Source organism: Dermochelys coriacea, chromosome 14 (genome assembly GCF_009764565.3).
Source record: "Dermochelys coriacea isolate rDerCor1 chromosome 14, rDerCor1.pri.v4, whole genome shotgun sequence".
NCBI classification, from domain to species: domain Eukaryota; kingdom Metazoa; phylum Chordata; order Testudines; family Dermochelyidae; genus Dermochelys; species Dermochelys coriacea.
In genome coordinates, this window is record NC_050081.1 from 31,254,415 (window position 1) to 31,274,611 (window position 20,197).

Here is a 20,197-nt window from a genome sequence, read left to right on the forward strand (position 1 = left end):
AGATGCTAGGCAGAGCACAGCACAGAAGATGGCATTTTATGGAGGCTGGGACCCAACCTGTCCTACCCCAGCTGTTACATGTACTATGTTATACACCTCAAACACTGCACAGGTAAACCTGGACCAGAGAGCAGGACTTCCTGGCTCCACATCACTACTCTCTGTCCCTCCCATATTGATCCCTGAAACCCTCCCCACCTGCTCCTCTTCATCCCCTGTCCTCTGCACAGACACACACACCTTTAAGTAGGGTTGTTAATTTTTGTTGGATTTATTCCTGGAGATGTCATCACATGACATAATATTTAATTAAAGATTAATCTTTAATTCCTGGAGACTCCAGGCCAATCCTGGAGGGTTGGCAACCCTACCTTTAAACTCCACCTGATGTCATACCTGCATATCCCATTGCCAGTCTCCTGCCCCACTCCACATTGTTATTTGCATTCCAGTTGTGTCTAGAGGTCACACTCAGAGCTGGGCCCCACTGCGCTAGACCCTGTATGTGCACACTCAGGGCCAGGCCCCACAGCCAGGGCTGGATTAACTCTTCTGGGGGCTGGGGGCTAGTTGATTTTGTGGGGTCCCGTAGGCTCCAGGGTTGGGCCAAAAATGAGGGGTTCAGTTGTGGGAGTGGGCTGCTAGGGAGCAGGCTGGGGGTCTTGGCAGAAGATAAGGTGCAGGAGAAGGCTGGGGCTGGGAGGGAGGGAGAGTGCAGGAGCAGGCTGGGGGTGGGAGTGGGGGGTCTGGGAGGGAGGGTGCAGGAGCAGGCTAGGGGTGGAGGGTCTGTGAAGGAGGGAGGGTGCAGGAGTGGTCTGGAGGGGGGGAGTGTGGGGTCTGGGATGGAGGTAGGGTGTAGGAGCAGGGTGGGGTTGGGGGGTCTGGGAGGGAGGGAGGGAGGGTGCACGAGTGGGTGGGGGATGCAGGGTCTCGGAGGGGGGAGAGTGTAGGAGCAGGCTAGGGTGGGGGGTCAGGGAGGGAGGTAGGGTGCTGGGGGGGTGCAGGTCTGGAAGGGAGGGAGGGTGCAGGAGCAGGGTGTGGTGGGGGTCTGGGAGGGAGCTAGAGTGCAGGAGTGGGCTGGGGGGATACAGGGTCTGGGAGGGAGGGTGTCAGAGGGGGCTGGCGTGCGGGACACTTACCTGGCACTCCCGATTGGTACGGGGGAGGACACCTGCCGGTACCGCCCCCACAACTCTCATTGGCCACGATTCCCAGCCAATGGGAGTGGCGGGGGCAGAGCAAGTGAAACACTGGGACAGAGAGCTTCCCTGCGCTAGTGGTGACATGGCTCCAGCCCGGGGTGGGTGCGGGAGGAACAGGTCAGCAGTGCACGGGGCTGCTTCCCCACTCACCCACCCGCCCGCCAGGCAGAGCCAGCCAAGAATGCAACATGGAGGGGCTTTAGTGGCTGCAGCCCAGCCCCTCCGCGCTTAGCCTGGGGCCCCGGGCTACATACAGGCCCTAAAGTCCCTTTCTTAATCCAGCTCTGCCCACAGCACTAGGACCTGTACACACGCACTCCAGACTATAAAAAGACATAAACCCTACTCCAAAGAGTTTACAGTCTTAGGGCCTGACCCTGCAAATATTTATGCCCCGGTCTAACTTTACCCACAAACCTCCTCCTCTTCCCCACCCACCCCTCTAACTGCTGCCCCATCTCCCTCCTCTCTTTTGTCTCTGAACTCAGTCTGCAAACAATGCTTGTGTCTCCAGCTGTCCTAGATCCCTTCCAGTCTGACTTCCCACTCCACTCAGATCACTCTCACTGGGGTCCCTAGTGATCACCCTGGCCAAATCTCAGAGCCCACAACCTTGTGGTTATTTTTGGTTCCTCCCTCTGCACACCCAGGCCATTTCCAAATACTGCTGCTGCTTCTTGAGTGTTATCTCCAGTATCTGCCCTTTTCTCTCCATCCTTGCAGCACAATCTCTCTCTCAGGCCCTCATTGTATCCTGCCACAACTGGAACAACAGCCTCTTCTATGGCTCCCATACACACCCACTGTCCCCCCTTCTGTCCACAGAAACTGCATCTAACAAAGTGACAGTCCCTGGCCCAGGGAGCTCACCCTCTGCATGGCAGACAGGGTACAACAGGGGGATAAAATAGACAAGTTAGGTGAAGAGGTTGGGAGGGGGAGATAACGATAAAACAAACCAAAGCCCAGCTCACCAGGTGCCCAGTGCCAGCCAGGAGAGATTCCAGGGGCCACAGCACAGCTGGGTTTGGAGGAGGGATTAGAGAGAGGAGAAGGGGGCAGCTTTACTAATATTGAGGGGATGTTTTTCCATGCCTGGAGTGGGAAGGGGGAGAAAACACTGAGCTGTTTAAGGGAGAAGCAGACAGGCAGGTGACCCAGGCTGAGGGTGACCAGACAACCCAATATAATCAGGACTGTCCCAATATTAGGAGTTTTGTCTTATATATGCAACTGTCCTCCTCCCCCGCCCAGCACACAAAAAGTGTCCAGATTTTTCACAGTTGCTACCTGGTCACCCTATCCAGTACCCAGGCTGCCAGGAGCAAAAAAAAAAAAAAAGGCCAGTGGCAGTACGGCTCCCCTAGAACCAGCCCTGCATGCTCACCCCTGGAACTGGCCCTCCAGGCTGCCATCGCTGGCAAAGGGAAGGTGGCGCCAATCGCTTAGACAGTGTGGGACTAATTGGTGAGGGACCTAAAGGCAAAGATCAACATGCAGGAGCAGGGAGACTCGGGTGAGGTCAGGATATGTGGGTCCAGCAAGAGGTTGAGTCAGAGACCATGCCCAGATTTCTGGCCTGAGTGACTGGGCGGATGGAGGTATTGTTAGGGTAGCCAACACTGTATTTCAAAATTACAGGACAGTTTTTTCTGCCCCCTCCCCCCAACCCAGGCCAACATCATGGAGCGGTTTCCCAGCCAGGGCAGGGGGAATGCCCCAGTACCCTCCCATAAGGAGCTACCTCGAGCAGGGCTCAGACCCCAGGCCTCCCACTCCTTCCAGTCAGCTCAAGCCTCACACCCCACCTCAGGACCACAATCCCTGGCCCACAGGAGGGGCAGAGACCCTGGTGTCTTGCTCTGGGGGGCCCAAAGTGGCTGGAACGGAGGGAGAGCCACCACAGCCCCCTGCCTCTGGGAGGGCTCGCAGTGTTATCCAAAAAAGAAAGCAGTACTTGTGGCACCTTAGAGACTAACAAATTTATTAGAGCATAAGCTTTCGTGAGCTACAGCTCACTTCATCGGATGCATCCGATGAAGTGAGCTGTAGCTCACGAAAGCTTATGCTCTAATAAATTTGTTAGTCTCTAAGGTGCCACAAGTACTGCTTTTCTTTTTGCGAATACAGACTAACACGGCTGCTACTCTGAAAAGTGTTATCCAAAGAGATGAAGAAACTAGGAAGTGAAAAGGGCTCTGAGGGGTGCAGAAGAGATTAAACACTTAGCTGTTGAACCTAAGTTGCCCTCTGGTCATTGATGAGGAGGAGATGTCAGACAGGCTGAGATGTGGGAACAGTCTTTAGTGGAGAAGGAGTTTGAGAGACATTGGCACAGAGGTGGTATCTGAAGCCATGTGTGTAGGTAAGAGCTACTAGAGGCAGAGTGTGAGAGGGGAGAGGAGGCCAAGCACTGGGCTCTGGGGAGGGATGTTCTCTGAAAGAGGGAGACAGGAAGAGACTGACCCAACAAAACAGACACAAAAGTGATTAGAAATGCAGGAGAAGAACTGGGAGAGGAAGGAGCTGTGAAAGCCAAGGATTTAATGGAGACAGGAGTGGTCAGTGGTGTCAGAAGGAGGAGCATGAAGCTAGCACAAGGAGGATGAGGATCACACAGAAGCCACAGGATCTGGCCAGGAAGGTCATTGGAGACTTTGGCGAGAGTTTCAGGGGAGTGCAGGGGACAGAAGCCGGATTGGGGAAGATCTAGGATGGAAGTGGAGAAGAGGAACTCCACAGCAATTGTTGACAGAACATTCACTGAGCTTAGAGATAGAAGGCAGAAAGGGCAATAGGTAGACAGGGAACTAGGGCTGGGGATGGAAAGTGTGAAGATGGGAGAGATTAAGTGTTGTAAGGTGTCTGGTCTTTTAAGGGGAGTTGGGCCCAGCCCCACCCTGTGATTAATCAGCTGATGCTGAGGCCAGGGATCAGGTGACAGTTTAAAGATCTCCTGGTCTTCATAAAAACCTGGCCAGCGAGTCCCTCAGCTAAGGAGAGCTTCAGGAAGCAGCAATACACCTGCAAGATACCCTAGGACAGGGAAAAGAGTCCTGTTCATGTCTGATTGTCAGGCACATGGCCTGTGGGGTGCAATTCTGCAGGGAGGGGCCAGGCCCCTGCAGAAGAGCCCAGCTCAGGGGAAAGACCATGATGATGCTGAACTTGTGTTAAACAGTTTTGAAGAAAAAAAAAATGAAGCTAGGAGGGAAGGGCACTGAGACCCTGTGACTGGAGAATGTTTGTGGGGCACACAGGCTGGTGGGACAGTCCCTGGCTGGCACAAAGTCATGTTGGTATGGAGAGGGGAAAGGTTGGAGGAGAGGAGGAGGTTAGTTAAAGAGAAGGGTGTGTGAGGGATGTGAGTGAGGGGAAGGAGATCAGGGGATGGTTGTGGGAGCAGCTGGAGGGGTTGGAGGAGAAAAGAACTGTAACTTTTCAAAGGGATGGAGGGGTGAGGTCATGTTTGATCTTGTGCATTTTCTCTGTAAAGAAACCAGTGAGATCCTGTGCAGAGGGTCATCGGGCAGGTGGGGGGGTTGATGAGGGAGTCACAGGTGGCAAATTGGTGGCTGGGGTTGGTTGTGGGAGTCAGGTGGGGAAGTTCATCTGTTTAGCTGGAATGGAAGGAGAACTTTGGGAAGGAGACAAACCCTCCTGCCTCAGAGCCTAAGACTTAGTCAGCCTCTGAGTGAGGGGGGCTAGGAAGACACTTTGGCTAGAGGCAGGTTATTCCATCACTGGCCACTAGGGGGTCTCTTGCAACATCCTCTGAACCAGCTGGTACTGGCCACTGTTCCAGACATCAGAGTAGCAGCCTGATGAAGTGAGCTGTAGCTCACGAAAGCTTATGCTCTAATAAATTTGTTAGTCTCTAAGGTGCCACAAGTACTCCTTTTCTTTTTGTTCCAGACAGGATCCCAGGCTCGGGGCCCCCACTCTGATTTACTCTGACCACTCCTGGGTTCTTCAAAGCTCCTGTTTTAAGCCTCCGTTCAGCAAAGAAATTAAGCAGATACGTAAGTACTTAGCTGAATTGGGACATTAGTGACTATACATCTAAGGGACGGTTCATTATAGATACTAGAAACCATCCCCATGTAAAAGCTGTTAGCTTGAAGTTCAGGGTTTCTGAAAGTCACCTATAAATTAATGTTATTGTAGTAACAAAAATATCAAACAATGTTTTAACAAGGTTTCAAACAGGAATTTGGACGGGCATCCAGATCTCTGTAGCTGCTTTGAAAACCCCACCCTTATTGTGTGAAAGGCTGGAAATTTGTAACTCCATTCCCTGCACCAGCCTTCTTGCAGCCACTGTGAGTAGAACTGATCAGTGGGTGAGAACTAACTTTTCAGCAGTGGCAGATTTAGAGTTAGTGGGGCCCTGTGCTCAGCTTCATTTTTGGGGGCTCCCCCCGTTTTTCATTCTTTCTTTCTTCATCCTCCTCTTATAAGTATAGGAAGTAAATGAAATAAAGTGAGGTACCTTGATTGTTTTTGTAGTCTATTTTTTTTTCCAGAGACCACTTGAAAATTGCTGAGGGTCTCAGCAGACCATTTAATGATCTTTCCAAATATTGTTTGTACCATTAGCTAACTATTGTAAAATGCTTTGGATAAGAGTGCTTTATAAAACATGTAAAAAACATTGGGTTGCAGGGTCTGGCCAGGAGTTAGGGTGTGGGAGGGGGCTCAGGGTTGGGGTGTGGCGTCTGGGAGGAAGTTAGGGTGCAGGAGTGGGCTGGGGTCTGGCCAGGAGTTAGGGTACAGCAGGGGGCTCAGGGCTGGGGCAGGAGGTTGGGGTGTGGAGCGCTTACCTAGGGCAGCTCCCATTTGGTGCGAGAGGTGCAGATGGGAATGTTGGGGGGGGGGAGAGGCAGGACCTCAAATTTGGTGCTCAGGGTGGGGGTGGGGATGTGGGGGCATGCAGTAGTCAGGGCATGGGGTGTGGGCGGGCTGGGTATGTGGGGGATTGCAACAGTCAGGGAGGGTAGGGGGCTGTGAGGGGACGCCAGAGTCAGGGCAGGGGTTGTGGGGGGTGCAGGAGTCAGGGGGCTGGGTGTGCGAGGGGGGTGCAGGAGTCAGGGAGGGCAGGGAGCTGGGTATGCGAGGGGATGCAGGAATCCGGGAGGGCAGGGGGCTGGGTGTGGTAACCCTGAGTGGCTTAGTCAGGGGGCTGGGGGAGGGTTGTATAGGGGGAGTGCGGGGGCCCCACCTCTGCTCCGCCTCTTCCCCGCCTTCTCCCCCGAGTGTGCTGCAGCCCTGCTCCACCCCTTCCCTCCAACCCTCCCTCCTGGAGCGCCTTGAGTGCCAGCAACCCCTGCCCTGTTTGGTGGCGGGGGAAGCGCTCGGAGGGAGGGAGTGGAGGGGGGACATGGCATGCTCGGGGGAGGAGGAGGCAGGGGAGTAGGGAGGTTGGCTGCCGGTGGGGGCGGTCAGAGCCTGCAGCGGGAGCTCCAGTAGCTGGCAGGAGCAAGTTTCTGCCCCCGCAGCTGCTGGCCCTGTGGCCCCCAGCAGTTGGTGGGCCCCGTGCCAGGGCACCATGTGTTTTATTATAAATCCACCTCTGTTTATCAGACAGGATAACCTGCTAACAAGTATAGGCTATAGACTGTATTTCTTTTACCTGTAACTTTGTTTCCAAATCTACACTTGCTTTTATTTGAGTCTCTGTCTCAGGCTCTATTAATTAAACTTCAGTTTGGTTTTACTGTAGACGTGTCTAAGTGCCTGGTGTAAAGGAGTGTCGGGCCCCTGCTCCATGGACCCGACCGACCCCCGCCCCTTCACCATGAGTCAGCTACACGAGCTGCAGCTGGTCCGTTTTCAGACCGCGCCAAGGAAACATCTATACACGCTCGTGCTCCACATCCTTCACGTCCTCACCCTCCCTGACACAAAGTATCTGGACCTCCTGCCACCCCCTAGAGGGTGAGGAGCCCCGGTGGGCTGGCCTCTATTCCACCTTGGTCCCGAGACCCGCCGGGGATATCAGTTGGTGGCTTCTTCACAGGGCTGTGAGCATGGGAGTGTACTTGTCGCGGTTCACCCCAATCCCGGACACATGCCCCTTTTGCGGCATGAGGGAAACCCTGGCTCACGTCTACCTAGAGTGCGCCAGGCTGCAGCCCCTATTCCAGCTCCTCACGAATATTTGTTAAGATTTTGGTTGCACTTTTCCCCTCACCTTTTATCTATGCACTCCCTGTCCGTGGCCCCACCAAGTCACGGGATCTCCTGGTCAACCTCCTCCTGGCCCTGGCTAAAGTGGCCATCTATAAAACCAGGGTGAGGAGGTTGGCCGATGGAGTCTCCTGTGACTGTGGGGCCTATTTCCGATCCTCCGACCATTCACGCCTCCGGACAGAGTTCCTCTGGGCGGAGTCCGCTGACTCACTCGACACCTTCGAGGAGCAGTGGGCACTGTCGGGGGTTCTCTGCTCAGTGTCCCCGTCCAGTTCCCTTCGTTTGACCCTTTAACCGCACCCCTGTCCCTGTTGTTCATCAGTTGTCCCCTGTAATTATTTGGCTTTCCAGGTCCTGTGGACCCCCCTCTTAGGCTGGGGGGATCCTTTAGCAGTGGACGGGCTTCGCCTGCCCACTTCCTGGATCCCAATATGGCAAAGGAGTGTGTTGAACCTAGGTGAAGCCAGTAAGTGGGGGTGCACTGCTTCCACTGAGGCAGCAGATCGGCGTACATTGCTGGTCTCCAGGAGGAGACAGGGGATTGGGCACGCAAGTGAAACAAAGCCGGGATGTGAATTGCTAGCATGCAGAGAGACACACCAGGGCTCATGGAGCCTGGAGCACAGCACCTTGTATTGCCTGTAGCCAGTAGCTTAGGGAGAGTTTCCCCTGGTGGGCACAGACAAGGCTCCCACACGGTAAGCAGGTTGCAGCGATTTACCCTGGAGAACTCGTGTAACCCCAAAGGCATCTCAGAGCTCCCGATACAATGAATGGGGAGAAGCTGGCACCTTAGAGTGGGATCCACAGAACCCAGTGTGTTAGGAGCCATGAAAGCCAGCCAATGGGAGAGGCCGACAAGAGGGGTATGTGCTAAACCCTACCCCTCTCCTGAATTTGGTGCCTCCCTCTGCTAGTGATCCACGGCCAGGAGCCCCTCTTCTGGAGCCAGGCAGATTAGGCACCCCTGTGTGTCTGTGAGACAGAGTAAGGCACTGGCCACGCTCCACACAAGATGGCCAAAGGGCAGAGGGGTTTTATAGAGTAATTCTGAGATAATGTTTAATTAAAGTGTAACAACTTGAATAAAAGAGACAGAGGAAGTCTCACATCAGAATGTCCCATAGCCCAGTGGTTACAGCTTGTCCTGAGAGGTAGAAGATCCTTGTTCAAATGCCTTCTCCTTATCTGGCAGAGATGGTGGACTTGAACCAGAGTCTCCCACAGCCCAGATGGGTACCCGAACCCCTGGGCTAAATGTTACAAAGGAGGCTCACTGCATCTCCATCCCCATCCCCCCACCTCATTCTGTGTGCTGTTGGATGGCCTCTGAGCACATCTACTGGATTAGGCCCCACGAGTGAGATTAGGTAGACCAGATGTCCTGATTTTGGGGTCTTTTTCTCATATAGGCTCCTGTTAACCCCCCACCCCCTGTCCCGATTTTTCACCCTTGCTGTCTGGTTGCCCTAAGTGAGATAAACTGAGGGGAGGAGCATCTGTGTCGCTAGGGGCACAAGTGGGAGATAGGTGCCCAGATGTCCATAACAAGTCAGCCGTGTGCTCCACATGCCCAGAGGCAGAAACTTAGACACTGAGAGAACTTTTACACTAGAAATTTATGTCCTGGATGAGTTTAGGTGCCTACAGGGGTAGGTTTCAGCCAAGTGGGGTTTTGTGGATCACGGTGCCTAAAACTGGGATTGAGAGGCCTATGTCTGGGCTTTAGGTGACTAAGTTTCTTCATAGATCCGGGCTGTAATGCACAGTGCAATTCCCAAATAAAAACTACATTAATGTGGAGCTAAGGCTGAGAGAACATACTTGTAACTTAAGGGTAAAACACATTACAGGAGGAATGGTGTAATTATTCCCAAACCAAGTGTTATACACCCAGGAAATACAAATTATGGTTAAATTATAAAAGAAATCTATGGTCTAGAAAAGCAGCTAAGGCATCTAAACAACCTTAACTCTGCCCTGTAGTAACATCTTCAGGGCAAAATTGAAAAACATTATGTGCCTTTAAAAATCAGTTTCATTTAATGTAGAACCACACACACACTGCTCTGCATTGATCAGACCTGTATGGATATTGTATGGAGTCACTGCAGGATGGAGCTGAGGTTGTGGGTGGATCACTGAGGGTGAAATCCCACCCTCTCCCATATTACATGGGCATGGAAGGGTCAGAACAAAGGGGCCTCCCGGGTGAGGGATCCTGTCAAACGCTGGACAAGTCTCTCCAGGTTCATCTACCTTGCAAAAAACCTTTTGGCAGGGGGTCTGAGCCCGGGGCAACTGACTCGGGCTTGCAGAGCTCACTCTACAGGGCTGAAAATAGTAGTGTAGACGTTCCTGCTCAGGCTGGCACCTGGGCTCTGAAGCCCAGCCAGTGGGAGGGTCTCAGAGTCTGGGCTCCAGCCCGAATGGGAATGGATACATGGCTAGATTTAGCCCTGCAGTCAGTTGACCCAGGCTCAGAGACTTGCAGCCATGGGTGGTTTTTTGCACTGTAGATGTACCCACCATCTCCAGCAATGAGACTGACCGAGCTGGGCTGGTGTATTCAGGGCCCTGGGCTCAAGGTGCCATTTCTGTAATTTCCAAGGGGGTTATTAGGACAAATGAGCCCTTCACCCTTCAGAGCCTCTTTGTGTCAGTGTGAGCAGCCCTGAGCTCCCTGCTTGGCGTCGAGATGGAGATGTTCCCCATCACTCATTCAAACAGGCTGTAAGTCCACCTGCTAAAATTGAGCTCAAGGTGTTAAACTGTGACTCCACTGGCAGTAAATCTGGCTTTCAATTGTGTTAAGTTGGCTCGACTTGACTGACATGACATGAAATGTTCAACCCATCCCATTGGTCCCAGACACTGACCTTTCTGTCTCTTCATCTCAGATTGCAGAGTCTCTAGAGGGAGAAAAGAGGGGGAGGTGAGACTTCCCCCTGCTGTGTTTATGGGGATAATGTTAATTTTGTAACTGGCCCAGACACTGACCTCTCTCTTTCTCACATTCAGACAACAGGGTCTCTAGAGGGAGAAAAGGGCAAGAGATGATTCATCAGTTCACAGATTCCAAGGCCAGAAGGAACCCTTGTGATCACCTAATCTGACCCCTGTATAACACAAGCCCGTCGGCTTCCCCACAATAATTTCTAGAGAGGATCTTTTAGAAAAACATCCCATCTTGATTTACAAACTGCCAGTGCTGGAGAATCCCCAACAACCCTTGGGAAATTGTTCCAATCGTTAATTAATAATGGCGAGATTTCACCCTGTTGTGTTTATGGGGATAACTCTACTGCCAGCTAATGTGATGGGCCCAGACACTGACCTTTCTCGCTCTCCTTATCCGATCGCAGGGTTTCTAGAGGGAGAAAAGGGCGAGAGGTGAGATTTCACCATTCTGTTTATGGTGCAATTCCTGATATTAACGTAATTGTGCTGTAACTGTGAAAGTGAGGCAGACAGGCTGACAAACAGGACACACAGACAGATCTGTCTCAACATTCCTGCGCTGACCATCCCTCACTGACCATCACCTCTAGGAGCTGCTCTATCTATCTAGCCCCCAGGAGCCATCCCTGCTTCATGGGCCCCGTCGCACTCCTGTCTGATCTGGATATTGCAGGGGAGAGGAGAGAAGGTCTCTTTTTTTATCCAGTTCCCTGTCTGCTCCCCTCTGTGCCCATCCCCTGGGTGGCCCCAGCTCTCTCCAGGTCCTGACTATGGGGATGGGGGTGGGAAGTGAGGGATGGGAATGGGGCATTGGCCTGAGCTGGATAAGGGATACGGTCTGGCTGGCTGCATCCTAGTCTGTCCCCTGATCCTAGTGATACCTGGGAACAGCTCTTCCTAAGCCCTACCTAAGAGTGGGGTGGAAGTGCCTTTCTTTAGCTGAGTGCTTAGCTCAGCATAAGCCAGGGAGGGGTGTGTGTATGGGCCCCTACAGATATCGCCTCTAAGATCAGTTCTTTCCCACTGGGAGCTCGTCCCCTTGGTGCGCCAGCCCTGGGGTACTAACACTGCTGGAAATGGAGTAGGGTTATGTCCTCCAGTCACTGCTGAGCACAGCCTGAGCAAGAGCATTTTGTGCCCCGGTGTGAGCAGTGTCTCAGACCAGCCGTACAAGTCCTGGGTGTGTTTGAGTTATTAGAGCATCCTAGCCACACAGATCACCAGGGCAGCTGGTGGGATAATTCTCTGAAAGGCCCAGTGAACAAGACAATGGCAGTTCATTGTTCTGACTTTTTAGTGCTTGGAAATTAGCCCAACATAGCTCTCTCTGGACACACAGACAAATTTTACATATGACTTAAAATGAGTGAATCCCTGTGTGATGGGGCATATCAACCTTGCACTGGCCCAACAAGGGTTGTACACGGCCTACGGGTGCAAGAGGCCATGCTTCCTCACCCCTCCTGGACATGCTCCAACTGGATGCTGGATATACAAGGGAGCAGTTCAGCCCAGTCTGGGCTGACAGAGGAAGAGAGCATATGCACACTCTGAGCTCCTGCCAGGAAGCTGCTAGAGCTGCAGACTGTGGAGGCTGAAGACGCCGAGTCCCTGGCAGGACCCCGGTTGACTGCGGAGCTAGAGGAAGACAGACAGCCACTGCCAGGGAAGGAAATGCCAGAGCTGAAACCATGGATGGGAAGCTGCCCAGGAAGAGCATTTGTTGAGGTTGGAACCTGAACCTGAACCCAGGGCTACTGGTTTCACAGGGTCCGGGATTGGAACCCAGGGGAGTAGGGTGCACCTGGATCCCCCTACCCCTTCCCATGCCTACCACTGGGTGCAACGGCCACCCAAGGGATATTGGGTGCTATTGCCTGAGATGGTGAATATTGGGCACCGCTGCTGGAGGCTAGAGCAACTGGGTGCTACAGCCCCAGATTGATTGACTCTGGCTGCTAGGCCTCGCTGCCCTAAGGACAGGGACAGCCATATTGACTCTGTCCCTGGGGCCTCACTGCCTTAAGGGCAAAGGCAAGCCTATAGATTCTGGCCACAGGGCCGCTCTGCCCTGAGAGCAAGGGCATGTCCCAGATCTCCAGCTACTAGGCCTCGCTACTCCAACCACACAATGCCATGCTCAGGGAAAGGGGACATTTTCCCTCTTTTCCTTCCTTGACTGCCTGAAATCCCACTAAACCATGCCACCTAACCTGGACTCAGCCCACATAATGTAGCTGTTAAAACCACAAATTAAACCAGTTCACACCTGGTGGTGACAGGGTGTGTAAGTAGAGTCTGAGAGCCTGTCTACAATGGCAAGTTATAGCACAGTGACTTGCTGGCTCAGCCCTGGTCTACACTAGGCGTTGAGGTCGAATTTAGTAGCGTTAAATCGATGTAATCCTGCACCCGTCCACATGACGAAGCCCTTTTTTTCGACTTAAAGGGCTCTTAAAATTGATTTCCTTACTCCACCCCCGACAAGGGAATTAGCGCTGAAATCGGTTTTGCTGGGTTGAATTTGGGGTACTGTGGACGCAATTAGATGGTATTGGCCTCCAGGATCTATCCCAGAGTGCTCCATTGTGACCGCTCTGGATAGCACTCTCAACTCAGATGCACTGACCAGGTAGACAGGAAAAGGCCCGCGAACTTTTGAATTTCAATTTCCTGTTTGGCCAGTGTGGCAAGCTGCAGGTGACCATGCAGAGCTCATCAGCAGAGGTGACCATGATGGAGTCCCAGAATCCCAAAAGAGCTCCAGCATGGACCAAACGGGAGGTACGGGATCTGATCGCTGTATGGGGAGAGGAATCTGTGCTATCAGAACTACATTCCAGTTTTCGAAATGCCAAAACATTTGTGAAAATCTCCCAGGGCATGAAGGACAGAGGCCATAACAGGGACCCGAAGCAGTGCTGTGTGAAAATTAAGGAGCTGAGTCAAGCCTACCAGAAAACCAGAGAGGCGAACGGCCGCTCTGGGTCACAGCCCCAAACATGCCGCTTCTATGATGAGCTGTATGCCATTTTAGGGGGTTCAGCCACCACTACCCCAGCCGTGTAGTTTGACTCCTTCAACGGAGATGGAGGCAACACGGAAGCAGGTTTTGGGGACGAGGAAGACGATGATGAGGAGGTTGTAGATAGCTCACAGCAAACAAGTGGAGAAACTGGTTTTCCCGACAGCCAGGAACTGTTTCTCACCGTGGCCCTGGAGCCAGTACCCGCTGAACCCCCACAAGGCTGCCTCCCGGACCCACCAGGCGGAGAAGGGACCGCTGGTGAGTGTACCTTTTAAAATACTATACAAGGTTTAAAAGCCAGCATATTTAATGATTAATTTGCCCTGGCATTCGTGGATCTCCTGGATATACTTCTAAAGCCTTTGCAAAAGGTTTCTGGGGAGGGCAGCCTTATTCCATCCACCATGGTAGGACACTTTACCACTCCAGGCCAATAGCACATACTCGGGAATCATTGTAGAACAAAGCATTGCAGTGTATGTTTGCTGACGTTCAAACAACATCCCGTTCTTTATCTCTCTATGTTATCCTCAGGAGAGTGATATCATTTGCATGGGCACACCCACCCTGCCTAGGTGCTCAGCATGATGGAATTGTTTGCCCAAATGATCACTTTTGGCTGGTGTGGGACCCCCAGTCTCCTTGTTATTGGGACAGGGGTAATAAATGGTTGTTATCCTTGGTGTGTGAATCCAGGGCAGCAGAACTGTACTTGGCATTGTCTGATTGAGGGACTCACCCTCAACTAAAAGGGTCTCACTAGGCAGGGGACATGGGCTCCAAAACCTAGTGAGGCTACACAGCTAATCAGCTACTGATTTGATCCTTTCTTTCTACTGGTCTATAGCAGAATTAATTTGATTTAATTGAGAGTTTTGTTATACATTCTAGAGTTTAGATCACTGATATTTAGGTCTAAGTGTTAGATTTGTTTTGGTACAGTGTCTCTGATGTAAGAGATAGTCTAGTGTGCACCTACAGTGGGATTCCCACACTCTAACAGCTGAAATTGTGAGAGCTCTACTAAGTAGGAAAGACCTGAAGGCATCCTGCTGGATTGGTGTATCAATTGGCCAGTAGGGTGGCTGGGGAAGAGAAGCAGAGTACTGATTGTCTTGTAGCGTAGCTCCAGGTAAAGAAGCACAGAGATCAGCTAGCATGGTGGCTGGTGAAGAGGAAGGGCAAGCGAGTGCCTGGGCAGCGGAGCTAGTAATGTGCCTAGGTGGGAGGTGAGCTCTGCAGATGCATCTCTGGACTCTGGGTCTGCACTGACCCAGAACAACAACTGTGAGTGGGGTGTGGAGGGGACAGGCATATTAAAGGGACATTTGGTTGAGGGGAAAGGACACTGCCCAACTTACTTGGTGGTGGGTCTTTGAGTCATAGTTTATGTTTATGAATCCTGTTTGCAGTGTTTCCCCAAATTAATGCTGGGTTATTTCCCTTCTTTTATTAAAAGTTTCTTTCTACGCTGAGACTTTGTGCTTGCGAGAGGAGAAGTATTGCCTCTCAGAGGCACCAAGGGGGTCGTATGTAATTGTCCCAGGTTACTGGCTGGGGGCTCAAGCTGGTTTTGTGTTGCACTGATGAAGAGAAACCCCTAGATATTGCACCCGGCCCTTGTTGCTGCCAGTTCCAACAGGCAGAAGGCTTACTGGTGACAGTTCTAAAGGTACAACACCCAGTTCCAGCTTTCACAAGTACAAAGCACAGCTCCTTTCTGCTTCTCTGAATTGCCTGCCTCTGTCCCAACTGGGAATCATTGTAACAGACATTTCCCCTTCGCAATTCTTTAGATACTTGTAAATTCCTACACAGCACTTCAGGCGAAAACCCTGTCTGGGACTTTCACAGCTGCTTTTGTGGGTTGCACACTTGGTGCCCATTAATTTCAACAAAAATTGAGTATTCAGATCCCTTAGGCAGCTTTGAAAACCCCAGCATTGCTAGAAATGCTCAGATCACTGAAGGCCAATTTTTGCCCCTTGTGTTCAGAGGAAAACCTACAGCTGAGCACTTGTACTACAATAGAGAGTGTATTGCCCTGCCCCTGTAGCAGGATCTCAGGGCTTGTCTTCACATACAGCACGGCAGCTGCACCAGTGCAGATGCACCGCTGGAGCTCTTCGTGGAAATGCTACCTACGCCGAAAGAAGAGCCTCTCCCATTGGGGTAGATACTCCACCGCCCCGAGAGCTAGGTAGGTATTACTGAGTTCCTCACAGGTGAGAATGTAATTATAGAGACATAAGTGTGCAGTGTAGACCCAGCCTCAGGCTGAGTTAATTTACTTGTCTACACTGGCAAGTTACTGCGCTGAAACTTTCTCACTCAGGGGTGTGAAAAATCCCCCCCCCATGAGTGCAGCAAGTTTTTCAGCACAGTAACTTGCCAGTGTAGACAGGCTCCCAGCACTGGGAGCTATGTCCCTTGTGGAGGTGGTTTTCCCTCAGTGCTGGAAGAGCTTTCTCCCAGTGCTGGCGCGTGACCACACTGTCATGTTAAAGTGCTGCTAAGTGTAGACAAAGCCTTAGGGCTTGTCTACACTTACATTTTATAGCACTCTAACTTGCTGGCTCAGGGGGGTGAAAATCACCCCCCTGAGTGCAGCAAGTTTGAGCACTTTAAAGCGCTAGTGTAGCTATTCCCCTCATGGAGGTGAATTACGAGGAGCACTGGGACAGCTCTCTCTCAGTGCTCGCGCATGACCACACTCACACTTCAAAGCGCTGCTTCGGGAGTGCTTTGAAGTTTCTAGTGTAGACGTAGCCTCAGTGTAGATAAGGTAATCGCTAACCTCTCCATTACTTTCCCATTCGCAGCTCCCACTCACCTAGATGGGGAGAAAGGGGCATGCACAGACTTGGGGGGCAGAACTGGAATTGAAAAAAGTCCCCTCTCTCCTCCTACTTTGTGTTAGTTTTTCCTTGCCAAGATACATATATGGGTGCTCCAAGCACAGCTCACTGAGCCCCACACAGGTGTTTCAATATAAGCAGTGCTGATCCCCCTGGAATAGTTCAGAGTCACATTTAGTGAGCTTTGAAGGGGTGAAGCCATTTGAGCCTTCTCAGTTCAAATATGAAGTCATCATTCACCCTTCTCCACCGCCCATTGCCTGAAACTCTTCTGAACATGGAATCAAAACCCTTTAATCCCTATATCTTTACTTTTGTTTTTCATTTTTATCTCTCCCCACACCCCAAATTCCTCCCTCTTGTTACTTCACCTTTCGCTTTGTGTTGCATCCATAAGAAGTAACTGGCCAGGACAATGAGAACAGCCAGGAGAGTCAGGCTCACCCATATAGACACCATCCAGGGATTGACTCTCGGGAAAAACAGCTCTGCAAGAGAAGGTGCCATTGACTTCAGAGCAAACACGTGCAGAATGAAGGCAGGACATTGCAACAGTGATGACACTATGACTAGTTAAAAGACTCTCACAGGGAAATACACAGGGAGATGTGGTTCCTCTGTGCTTTATTATTAAGTCAATGAAAGTCCAACCTTTAGCCTGGTTACTGAACATGGTTAATTAATGGGAGGGGGCATGTTGGAGGTAGGAGGGTGTAGGGTGGAGCTCTGCTATGTTACACCTATCCCCATTGGCATTCAGGCAGGCCCTAGGCTGCTCCAATTGATCCCAAGCTGCAGCCAGTGCAGACTGGCCCTCAGAATCAGAGTTGTGACCAGCTCCCTGACACCCCCAACTCCCCTGTGTTCAGAGGGGCTCAGTGACACCAGAGAGTCTGGCCCAAAATATGTTAATGCAGGATTTTAATACAAACAAAACTTGAGCCTGGAGAGTCAGAGTAAATTTCCTCCAGATTCCTGTTGCCTGGGCCCTGGGGCGATGCTGACGAGAGGGTCCTTGCTATGTGATTAGTGTGGTGTACTGAAAACTGTGTAGAAATCACAAATTGTCACTCTGAATCCTGAGGGGTTTTCTGATGCTGCTTGCAGGCTAGGGGGCTCTGCTGGGGGCGGGCATCTGGGTCCTCTGCAGTCACTCTGCAAAGAGCCAGCCTAGAACAAGGTGGGCTATGATCTGCCTCAGGGAGTAGCCTACTTTGTCTCTCTCTGTATTTGGCTGTTGTGTGTTAGAGTTCTGGATTTGGGGGAATAAGCAGCGTTACATTGCAACCTTCCAGGAAGAGTATTTGTTTTATTTCTCATTCTCTGTTGATATGCCGTGAACACAACAGTGATGTGATACGGGGCATACCATAAGCTTATCAGCAGTGCAGCACTATGAGATCTCAGATGAATAGTGATTAACATATTCAACATTGTTATTATTATCGTGATGAAACTACTCATTCTGTATTAACAAAGTTATTTGGTAGATAATAATACAGAAAAATACGAACCTTTTTTCCTAAAAATTAAGATGCTTTTAGCTAAAAGTTTGTTTCTGCATGTTTTGGGCCTGATCCTTTATTGTTAGCACTGCCAAAACTCTCATCAGCCTGGTTATGCAGGGAAGATAGGATCCGTCCCATTGTGGACCGTGAAATAAAAAAACCATAATGTAATTCATCTGTCAGATGCTGGCTGTGGATCTGTGATTACTGCCTTCTGAGCAATTAAGAACAAGTTACGACCTGATCCTCAGTTATGATGGGCAAAACATTCATTTCGATGATTGGAGTTTTGCCAGAGTCTGAATTGCAGGACGGGGCCCAGAGTGCAGCTTTTATACTGATGTGGTATTTTCAGATATAATCTAAGTAGCAATGCTCAGACCATATCCAGCTTTCTTAGCAGCTTTCTTGTGCTAGTCAGGAAAAATAACTTAATTGGCCAGATTTTCATAAATGCTCAGCACCCAGCAGCTCTCAGTGAGAAGAAAGGAGAATTCCCTCCCTCCCTCAGCTGAGTACTATGATCGTCACAGCACACACAGAGAGGTTAGATACAAACTAAATACTCTGGCTGGAAGGTTGCAGCGTAACACGACTGTATCCCTTAGAATCCAGAACTTAACCCACAAGAACCTCACAATGGAGTCCCTAAGGCAGCGGTCACAACTCATCGCACTGCTTTATATAACACTGTGACACACTGTGCCTATAACACCCTGAAACCCCCATGTTCACCACGTGTTATATGGTTATGATATATTTGACAAAGTATGCCTTGTGAGGTATCATTTGAAAATTCTAATTTAATGAACATCATTGTTCTGTTAAAAGTATGTTACATTGATGTGGAGCTATGAGATTTAATTGTGTTAGTGAAATATATTGTCATTTTATGCTGGTTCACAGACAGCTCTGGAACAACAACAGAAAACTGCAACAGGACTTAGAAAAGCTATTAACTGCTGAGATGTGGCAAGGCCTCATTGCCATCAGGGGGACTGTAAAAAAGATTTGCATCACTCCCCAGTGACATCTCAAATATACATACACGGCTGGTGTGAACAAGAAATTACAGTTCTCCTGACAGACGCTTTGAATCTCACATACACAGGGTTTTTGTGTCTATACCCCAGTGGGGATTAATCCTCGAAGAGAGGAGGAGGGTATAAAATATAGACAGTGATCTTCACATTACCTCTCTCCCCTCTACTCACAGCAATAAGATTGCTTGAAAGTCAGTAGGAGCATCATTGAACTGGGGTTGGGGGGAGGGAGAGAGAAGTTGGTCCTAGCTGGAAGGCTTTCCATTAGTATGGACTTCAGTAAGTTTTTGGGTGTGAGAAACCTTTTTGCTTTCAAATCTTACTTAGCTTGGTAAAGTTTAGGAATTAGTTTTTGGTTTTATTTTTTATTCTTTGTAACCAATTCTGACCTTTATGCCTTATCACTTATTATCACTTAAAATCTCCCATTCTCTAGTTAATAAACTTATTTTTGTTTTACCTAAACCAATGTGTTTGTTTGGGAAATCTCTACTCAGGTTAACAAACACCCTAGCAACATTTCCGTTGATGAAATGACTATTAAAGATAATTCAGTAGTGTGCTGGATACTACAGGATGCACATTTCCAGTACAAGGCTGGGGAATTGTGAGTGTCACCCTGTATGTTATGTAGTTCATCGGCTGGGAAAGCATTCATGTAACTTTGCTGGGAATGACTTTACATGCTAATGGCTGTGTGTGAGCAGAACCCAGAGAGGCTGCATTCTTTCATTTTACACGGCTTTTCATAGCAAAGCCATGTAACAGGCACCTTGGGCTGGAGAGTTAAAGGGACACAGCAGTTCAACGGTTCAGACTGTACCCTAGGGGATGTCACAAACAGGACTTTACTTCTTAGAATCCAGAACCATAACTCACAAGAACCCAAACCGCAGAGGGGAAGCTGCTCCCTAAGGCAGTGGGCACCTTGCTTTACGTTGGCTTGTCTATAGGAACAGTTAGTGCATGGCAGGCTGGGGTGTAAATCCACCTTGCACTAGCTTGTTGCGCACTAACTGGCTGTGTGCACCCTGCTGCTGTGCACTAAAAGTTCCCTAGTGTATGTAGATCTGTTCCCATTTCAAAGCAGGGCACATCAAAGTACACTATGGAATTGTGAGTGCATATAGCAGGGGCCACGTGGACAGTTGGTGTGCACCAGCTTTACACCCTAGCTTGCCATAAACTAACTGTTCCTGTAGACAAGCTCAGATTTTGCTTTTTTACAGAGTCCTCTGTTCTGCAAACAGCACCTGGCAAACATCCCTCTCTTAAAGTGACAACTTGCAATTCCAACACAGTCCTCACTACACCACAAGAACAAAAGAGAATTCTCTCCCCGACCCCTATTGAGAAGAACGATGATTGCTGGTGTGATGTTACACACCATATTCTTTATGAAAAT

At 50.4% G+C, this 20,197-nt stretch overlaps 1 protein-coding gene and 1 pseudogene across 1 annotated transcript in view; one reads left to right on the forward strand and one right to left on the reverse strand.

The window, feature by feature from the left end:
* The window catches only part of LOC119843039, a 338,482-nt gene that overhangs the window by 154,150 nt on the left and 164,135 nt on the right, over positions 1-20,197 (forward strand). The gene's annotated exons all lie outside the window — the stretch shown is intronic.
* LOC119842488 overlaps positions 1-20,197 on the reverse strand; it is a 55,530-nt pseudogene that overhangs the window by 16,814 nt on the left and 18,519 nt on the right.